The sequence below is a fragment of the Macaca thibetana genome, chromosome 9 (assembly GCF_024542745.1).
Source record: "Macaca thibetana thibetana isolate TM-01 chromosome 9, ASM2454274v1, whole genome shotgun sequence".
Lineage (NCBI taxonomy): Eukaryota > Metazoa > Chordata > Mammalia > Primates > Cercopithecidae > Macaca > Macaca thibetana.
The window spans coordinates 4,810,600-4,819,776 of record NC_065586.1 but is presented as its reverse complement, the minus strand read 5'-3'; the positions used below and the strand labels follow the sequence as shown (position 1 = coordinate 4,819,776).

Genomic DNA, 9,177 nt, shown 5'->3' with positions numbered 1-9,177 from the left:
ACTGGCTGGTTTTATCAAGGACGGGCATCCTGATTGGCTGGAGGCGCAGAGCCAGCGGGAGTTTCAAATGGCTGGAGGCGCTGCGCTCTGGACATCCTGATTGGCTGGCGGCATGCACGACGGAGTTTTCGATTGGCTTGCAGAGCCACGCAGGCGCGGGGAAGGTTTTCCAATTGGCTGGCATTGCTGCTCACGCAGGCGTGACGTCGTGGTTGCCTTCTGCCTCACACAGGGTGCACACGCAACTGAGGGTAGGGCAGAGGTGCCAGGCTGATGGGGAGAGAGTCTTCACCGTTCCAGGGCATCTCCATGGCCGGGCCATCCTAGGGCAAGCTCTAGGGTCAGGGTGCAGAGTCCTGCGTCCCCTGGGCCACAGGGCGCGCGGGAGTGGGGCCCCACCCCCTTGTACCAAGGATGGCCATTCTCAGGTGCCCTGAGGCCCCCAGCCTGGGAGAAGCGTGCCTGGCTTTGGTTCCCCGTCAGGGACCCACCGTGCCCTTGGAAAAGGCCTTCCAGTCCCTGGGGTCCTTCCCGGCCCAGAGCAGCTGGGCTTGCAGGACAGCGGGGGTCCTGGGTGGTGCAGGAGAGGCCGAACCCTGCATGTGGAGTGGGGTGTCCTTGCTTGCAGCCTCGGGCTCCCATTTGGAAGTGGATGGGGTGGACTGGACACCCCCCTTATGAGTGGACTGTGCTCCTCCGGGGCCAGTGGAGGGAAAGAGGGGTCAAGAGAACCTTCCGACACCCCTCTCATCTCTCCTGGAGTTTACAGCTCCCCTTCATTGCCCCCCTCAGCCCTGAGAGTCTTACTGCCTTGAGGACACCCACACCCAGGTGAGGGCTTTGTTTCTGGGTTCCTCGCCTGGGTCTGCAGTGCAAGTGCTGGCCATCAGGGGAGGCGGTGCCCATTTTGCTCAGTGGGGCAGCTGCAGCCAGAGAAACTCCCAGGGTCCCCCTGCCTCCCACCCAACTTGCATCTCCTGTGAGTAGCATCCATCCCCACAATGTGAGCTCCTCACAGGTGGGAAGGGGGCTCTTGGATACTCTCATTTATTCATTCAGAAACTGCCTGGAGCACTCACCTGTGCAAGGGGCAAGTTAGACCAGGGTGCAGTGCTGAAAATGACCTGCATGGGCCCTGCCCTCAGGAGCTCACTGTTTGGAGGAATGGATGGACAGAGCGTAAAAGCAAATGCATGAGAAAAAGAAAGAGCAGGTGCTATAGTAAAATAAAGCAGGTGCTTGTGGTGGGAGGCGGAAGGGACAGAGTGAGGGAGTCCTCAACACCTCAGTGAAGTGGCATTTGTGCTGCAAACAGAAAGGCAAAGAGTGAGGGAACTAGCCCTGCACAAGTCTGGGAACAGTGTGCCTGGGGGAAGCTCAACTGCACTGCGATCGTGTGTGATGCTATTTCATTGTTTTAATAGAAATTCCGTAAGTCTATGACGTTGAGCATCTTTTACTCTGCTTGTTTGCGATCTGTATATCTTTGATAAGGCGTGTTTTCAGGTCTTTTGTCCATATTTTTATTTGGGTCGTTCATTTTCTTATTGTTCGATTTTAAGAGTTCTTTGTGTATTTTGGATAAGAGTCTTTTATTAGATGTGTCTTTGTAAATATTTTCTCCCAGTCTGTAGCTTGTCTTTTCATTCCCTTGACATTGTCTTTAGCAGAAGGAAAGCTTTTTTATTTTAATGAACTCAGCTTATCAATTATTTATTTCATGGCTCATCCCTTTGATGTTGTATTTTAAAAGTCACTGCAAAGGCATAAGAATGATATAATGGACTTTGGGGACTCGGGGAAGGATGGGAGGGGAGTGAGAGATAAAAGACTACACACATTGGGTACAATGTGCACTCCTCTGGTGATGAGTGCACCAGAATATCAGAAATCACCACTAAATAACTTTTCCATGCAACCAAACACCACTTGTCACCCCAAAACAATTGAAATAAAAATTAAAATTAAAAAATCAGAGACCAGACAGAAAAAAATTAAAATAAAAATTAGTAAATTAGAATATCCTGGAACACAGTAATCACTATAAAAAATAAAAATAAATAAATAGATCACTGAACCCAAGATCATCTAGATTTTCTCTTATTTTCTATAAGTTTTGTAGTGTTGTGTTTTACATTTAGGCCTTTGATCCACATTGAGTAAATTTTAATGAAAAGTGTGAGATATGTGTCTGGATTTATTTTTTTGCATGTGGATGTCCAACATCATTTGTTGAAAAGACTGCATGTTCTCCCGTGTATTGCCTTTGCTCCTTTGTCAAACATCAGCTTACTATATTTGTGGTGGTCTATTTCTGTGCTATTTTGTTGCGTTGATCCATTTGCCTGTTTCATAAATGCCACACTGTCTTGATTACTGTAGCAGATTTCTTGTAGGTCTTGAGGTCAGGTAGTGTGAGTCCTCTAACTTTCTTCTTTTCCTTCAATTTTGAGTTGTCTATTCTGGGTCTTTTGCTTCTTCATATGAACTGTAGATTCAGTTTGTCCACAAAATATCCACAAAATAATTTAGTAAAATTTTGATGGGATTACATTGAATGTTTAGATCAATTTGGGGACAGACAGCTGATGTCTTGACAATATTGAGTCCTTGTATTCATGAACATGGAATATCACTTTATTTATTTATTTATTTATTATTTATACATCTTTCATCAGAGTTTTGTAGTTTTCCTATATAGGACTCATAAATATTTTCTTAGATTTATACATAAGTATTTCATTTTGGGGGCTGCTAATGTAAATGGTACTGTGCTTTCTAGTTTCAAATATCACTTGTTGAATTCTGATATATAGGAAAATAGTTGACTTTTGTATATTAATCTGGTCTTCTGCAACCTTGCTATAATTGTTTAGTGGTTTCAGAAGAGTATTTGTCAATTCTTTGGGAATTAAGATAGGCAATAATGTCACCTGTAAACAAAGATAGTTTATTTTTTTTCTTCCCAAACTGTATACTTTTTTGCTTTTTTCTTTTTTGAGACAGTCTCATTCTGTCACCCAGACTGGAGTGCAGTAGTGGGATCTCGGCTCACTGCAACCTCTGCCTCCTGGGTTCAAGTGATTCTCCTGCCTCAGCTTCCTGAGTAGCTGGGATTACAGGCATGCACCAGCATGCCTGGCTAATTTTTAGGTTTTTAGTAGAGACAGGGTTTCACCTTGCTGGTCAGGCTGGTCTCAAACTCCTGACCTTGTGATCCACCGTCCTCGTCTTCCCAAAGTGCTGGGATTACAGGCGTGAGCCACTGCACCCAACCTGTATACCTTTTAGTTCCTTTTTTGTCTTATATTAGAATGTCCAGTACAGTGTTGAGAAGGAGTCGTGAGGGGACTTTTTTTGCCTTTTCCTGATAGGAGTGCTTTTGAACAGTACCGTTTCCCCACACGTGCCCTATTAAATGAGAAAGTTATAGTGGGTGTTTGGGACCTTTGGTCTGAAAGATTTCTAATGGCCTCATTGACAGATGCATTTGTATGTTATGGTGTAACTTCACACTCGAAATATTTTTGTCTTTGTTATGGCATTCTGCTATAGCTGCTAAGATGCTGAGGCTTAAGAAATTCTTCTTCATGAATACTTATTACCTCCTTCTCAGGTATTGTCTTTTTATCCTTGTCACTGTCTTTAGTGGATACTGGGATTTGCTGTTTGTAATTGTTGTCCTAGTGATCTGCTTCCTGTGTGATATACTAGATCTATTAGTGTCTCCTGCATATCCCATGGCTGGGGATGTGAAGAGTAATAGATAAGAGAGCCTCCCATGGAAGTCGCTGAAGGGTTTGTGTGTTTGGGAGAGGAGATTAGGAAAGTTCACAAGTAATAATATAAACTAGAATAAAAAAGCAGCATGGGATAAATATAAATGATATTCAGTGAGATTCTAAAAGGAAGAAATTATATGAAGTTGTGAGGGATAAATGATCATTGAAATCAGCCTTCAAGATAAGAAGTACTAATGAATAGAAATAGGGAGAAATAATTCTTTGGTGGTTGAGGAGTTTTATTTAAAGATTCTCAACATATAACACATTGTCAAGGGGAAAAGGAGCCTGAAGATGAAGTGTAGTGTGAATACACTTTTTAAAAAGTGCATTTTGGTGACTCCATGGATGGCCTGTTCTCAGGGATGAGGGAAGTTAACTCTGGGAGGGAGTGAATATTTTAGGTTTAGATATAGGCATTTCTTTATCCAGTTGCTTTATTGGATATCTTACACTGAATAATAATGTATAGGGAATAGTCTCTCTGGGGCATCCTTTGCACAGTGGCTCATTCTAAATCCCCATCATCAGTGCATGCATTGAGAGAATAACACACATCTGCTACAGCCTGTGTGTATGTCTCTCAATGTTTGACACAGCTTCACACAACCTTCATAATCACCTCAGCAAACTCAGGCCTAAACCCTTTGAGACAACAGAGCAACAAGTGTGATTTCTCTGCACACATATGATGTTTAGAGATGAGGACAGGGAGAAGTGCAGAAACAATAGCACACGGGTTTTTTTGCATCTGGAAAGATAAGGACACTCAGGGGAGAAAATGCAGGGTCCACTAGGGTTGAGAGAGTAGAAACCAGCAACAGAAATGCCAGCTGCCCATGAAGCATCAAAGAAGCAGCTAACAAAAGCTAAGCCCCGTCCCACTGGTGGCGGCTCTGCCAAGCCTGTTTTGATAGAATTGAATTTTTGCACACCTCACAACAAAGCACTCAGCCTTTCAGTTGTTGCTTTCAGTCACTTATTCTAATAACATCATTAACCCAGGGAACAGCACTAAGTGATTCTGTTTGGGTTGAAGCCAGTAAGAAGGCCAAGGATGAAATGTATCACTTCATGCTGGATCTTTACAAACACCACTCCTGGCACTAAAGGTTTACTTGGCTTCTCTCCCTGATAGCCCAGGGACCTATCTTCTGCCAAGGTTTCAATGAAGATGACCAATCAGAATCATCTAAGCCAAAATAAACCTCTTTTTGTCCTCCAAGAGCAGATTTGCTTGTGTGAATGACGCAGTTGTTGTCTTGCCAAGTCAACAGCTTTAGAAGTGAATAGACTACTTAGAGGCCAGGGATTATAAATGCACAAAAAGAGGAAAGACTCCACAAAGAGTATGTGAGATTTATGACCTTTGAGAAATAGCATTTGGCTGAGCCAGTGATGACAAGATCAAGTGGGGAAGCATGGACCTCTGCACCGAACCACTGTGCTAGATCTTTGTGAACAAGGAATTCCATTTGTTTGGTTATTCACCAGGACTCCAAGTATACTGTTTTGTCTAATAAGAAGCTAAAACGGCCAAATTCAGCTCAAAGGAAATACCATGGCCACTCAGGCAGCAATACTAGTTTACAGAATCTGGACAAAATTCAACTGCTGTAGTGGAAGGGAGCTCAAGAAGGAATGTATGAAGTCTCTATCTTAAATTCTGTTTAAAGTGACACAAAAATAATAGCTTGTCATGTGAGCAACCAAAAAAAGCCATCATGTGGCCAGGTGTGGTGGCTCATAGCTGTAATCTCAGCACTTTGGGAGGCCGAGGTGGGTGGATCACAGCGTCAGGAGTTTGCGACCAGCCTGTCCAAAATGGTGAAACCTTGTATCTACTAAAAATACAAAAATTAGCCAGGCATGGGGGCACACACCTGTAATCCCAGCTACTTAGGAGGCTGAGGCAGGAGAATCGCTTGAACCTGGGAGGTGGAGGTTGCAGTGAGCTGAGATCGGGCCACTGCACTTCTGCCTGGGTGACAGAGCAAAACTCCATCTCAAAAAAAAAAAAAAAAAAAAAAAAAAAAAAAAAAAAAAAAAAAAAAAGCATCACTTTTTAGTCATAAATAGATTATGACAGAAAAATAAAAATCACTGTGGTGTAGTGTCAGAAGACCCTCAAAACACTTCCCACTATTCAGAGTGCAGAGAAAAAAAAATCAGGAGGAAATTCTGCTTGTAAATGCTTATTAGACATTCCCAATAAAGGAAAATTCCTTCTTCATATCTCACATAAACTGGCCCCACATACACAGAAAGCAACCAGTAAGTGGCTAAAGTAAAGGATAAAAAGACAGCCACAAATATTAGTCCACAAGTTTCTGAGGACAAGATTATGATATCATAAGGAGCTCTTTTTCACTGAAGTTGAGCAAAGCCAACTATCCTGTCTTCTACCACAGCTTAACTGGTGTTAGACTTTCACCTGAAATGTCTGCCTTATCTTTGTCTCATGATGAAAATAAAGACTGTCCAAGCAACCACAAGAACCATAAATGTGGTTCTCATCGATGCGGACACACGGGGGACTGCAACTTGTCAATCTCAGACTGTGCAGGCACGTACCCTTCAAAGCAGCAGTTCTTCTGCATTATAGCACTGTGTGACACAGGAAAAAATAGAAACAAAAGATGTGTCTGTAGCAAGGTTGCTTCTGGAGGTATTAAATTATGCATCTCTCCTCTCTCTGCTTCTCCTTCTTCCCTCTTGCTTCATGTTTCCTGCTGTATCCTCTCCATGTGGCTTTAATAAATGGGAGCATCTGCCCGTATCTGAAATGGCTACAGGTGTTGCCATCACATAACCAATGTGTTGATTTAGTATAGTATTATCGTGTCATTTCACTCCAATGCCTGAACTTTGTGGAAAATGACAACCTTGAATGGGATGGAAGACACTCACCTACCCCTCAAGTGAATTCCTTGCAGATTTGTTTATCAGTGATTGAGTACGACCAACTGCCACATGTTATCCACTTCCAATAAAATTTTAGCTAAATAGAGGCCTTAAGGAAAGTAATCCCAGCTCTCTCAAACATCACTACAGGGGATCCCATTTCTTGTTCAAATTCAATCTTGAAGTAGATTCCTTTTAAGCTGAATCAGTTAGAATTAACATGGATTGGAAGAAAAAAAGATTAAACAACTTTTGAAAATAATTGTAACTATTAAAATGACAATAACTGAAATTTATTGAGAATACCACACTTCAGGTATTGTACTAGGACATTTACCTGGCTTATCTCATTTAACAATTATTTGGTGGAATCTAACTATTTTAAATTGCTCATAGTATTGGTAAGTTAAACTAGCAATTTGTTTTTATTTTCCCACGCTGAATTATATATTAGATGCCTTTATTGTTTTAGTTTTGTAATTTTAAAAAATGTGCCCAGGACTTCATTGCAGGTATTCTTCAGTATGGGAAACTCCCCATCTCCTCTCTACTTTACTACCACTGTGCTTTTGTTTTTTTTTTAAAGTTGGAAAGGTAGCCCATAGTTTAGAACTATGAGATAATTTCCTGTAGCTTTTCATTCTAAATTTTTGTTTGTAATAATATGAAAGCATTCATTTATGGGATGACATCTGATATTAGATAATAATATTGTTGATACTATATGTCAGTTTTTATAGCTCATAGTCGAATTTACAATAATTCAATCTCAGATTTCTAGAATATATTTGTCCTTTCTGTAAATGATTTACATCTCTTCATAAAATCTTAGTTTGAACTATCCAGTTATGCCTTCTTGTTTTAGGATACTTCAAATGTCTTGGGCAAGAATTTAGGAGAATAATATAAATGGTAAAGATATAAAGAAATGAACAATGTACCACATTCTTTATAATGAAAGAATTGAAACTCTAGATGACAAGAAGGTGGTATATATATTAGTAAATGTTAAAGCCCCGTTGTGTACACATGAGAATGTGGAAGGAAAGGGTCTTGCATATCATCGATGGGGACACACAGGGAACAGCAACTTGTCAATCTCAGACTGTGCGGGCACATACCCTTCAAAGCAGCAGTTCCTCTGCATTACAGCACTGTGTGACACAGAGAAAAAAAAAGAAACGAATGATGTGTCTGTAGCAAGGTTGCTTCCGGAGGTATTAATTTATGCATCTCTCCTCTCTCTGCTTCTCCTTCTTCCCTCTTCCTTCATTTCCTGCTGGAGCTGGGCCTTACAGCTCCTTATCTGAGGGATCTGGGCAGGGAAGGCAGCAGAAGCTTTTGGAAGACACAGGCTCTTCAGGCCAAGTGCCCTGGATACAGGGTGAAGAGAAGGAGCTTTGGAAAGAAGGGTCTGAGAGTAGAGCCTGCAATGCCTCTCCTGGACCCAAGGGTGGGTGAGTGACTGCTCTCCGGCGGAATGGCTGCTGCTTCATCCCTTGGTGTGAGGGACCCAGAGGGACGACTCACAGCCTGAATGAGGACGCCCTGTTCCTCTGACCCAGAAGCAGCCAGAGCCTGATAACTGGGAGACAAGAGCAGGGGCCAGCCACCTTCAGCAGTGATTGGCAATCCAACTGGCTTCTTCACCAACCTGGTTGGAATTAAGACCACTGGAAGGAAACAACAATGATTTTTAATATGAATTTAGTTTGTTTGTTTGTTTGTTTGTTTGAGACAGAGTCTTGCTCTGTCGCCCAGGCTGGAGTGCAGTGGCGCGATCTCGGATCTCGGCTCACTGCAAGCTCCTGGGTTCACACCATTCTCCTGCCGCAACCTCCTGAGTTGGGATTACAGGCGTGAGCCACCATGCCCGGCCTTAAGTTTTTATACTGCAATTTGTTTTGCCTTAAATAAGGAATGAAGACTGTTTGGATGAATTGTAGAATCTATAGAAGGGAATATTCTGCCACTACTGAAATCCATGTGGTGCAGCCACACATGCTGATAGGGAAAGTGTCCAAGGTCCCACACTCAGTGTAAAAGCAAGATGTGTGATACGGTTTGGCTCTATGTCCCCACCCAAATCTCATGTTGACTTGTAATTCCCAATGTTGGGAGAGGGACCAGGTGGAAGGTGATTGCATCATGGGGACAGATTCCCCCTTGCTGTTCCCGTGATAGTGAGTTCTCATGAGATCTGATGGTTTAAAAGTGTATGGCAGTACCCACTTCCCTCTCTCTCTTCTGATCTGCCATATTAAGATGTGCTGACTTCCCCTTTGCCTTCTGTCAAGGTTGTAAGTTTCCTGAGGCCTCCCCACCCATGCAGGACTGAGAGTCAATTAAACCTCTTTTCTTCATAAATGACCCAGTGTCAGATAGTCATTTATAGCAGTGTGGGAACAGATTAATACAACATGGAATTTGACAAATATGACACACACATTCAAACACATAATATACTGTACATACATACACACACATATAC

At 42.4% G+C, this 9,177-nt stretch overlaps 1 protein-coding gene across 1 annotated transcript in view; it reads right to left on the bottom strand.

Moving 5' to 3' along the window:
- LOC126963006 (aldo-keto reductase family 1 member C1) overlaps nt 1-9,177 on the bottom strand; it is a 1,156,278-nt gene that overhangs the window by 114,633 nt on the left and 1,032,468 nt on the right. The gene's annotated exons all lie outside the window — the stretch shown is intronic.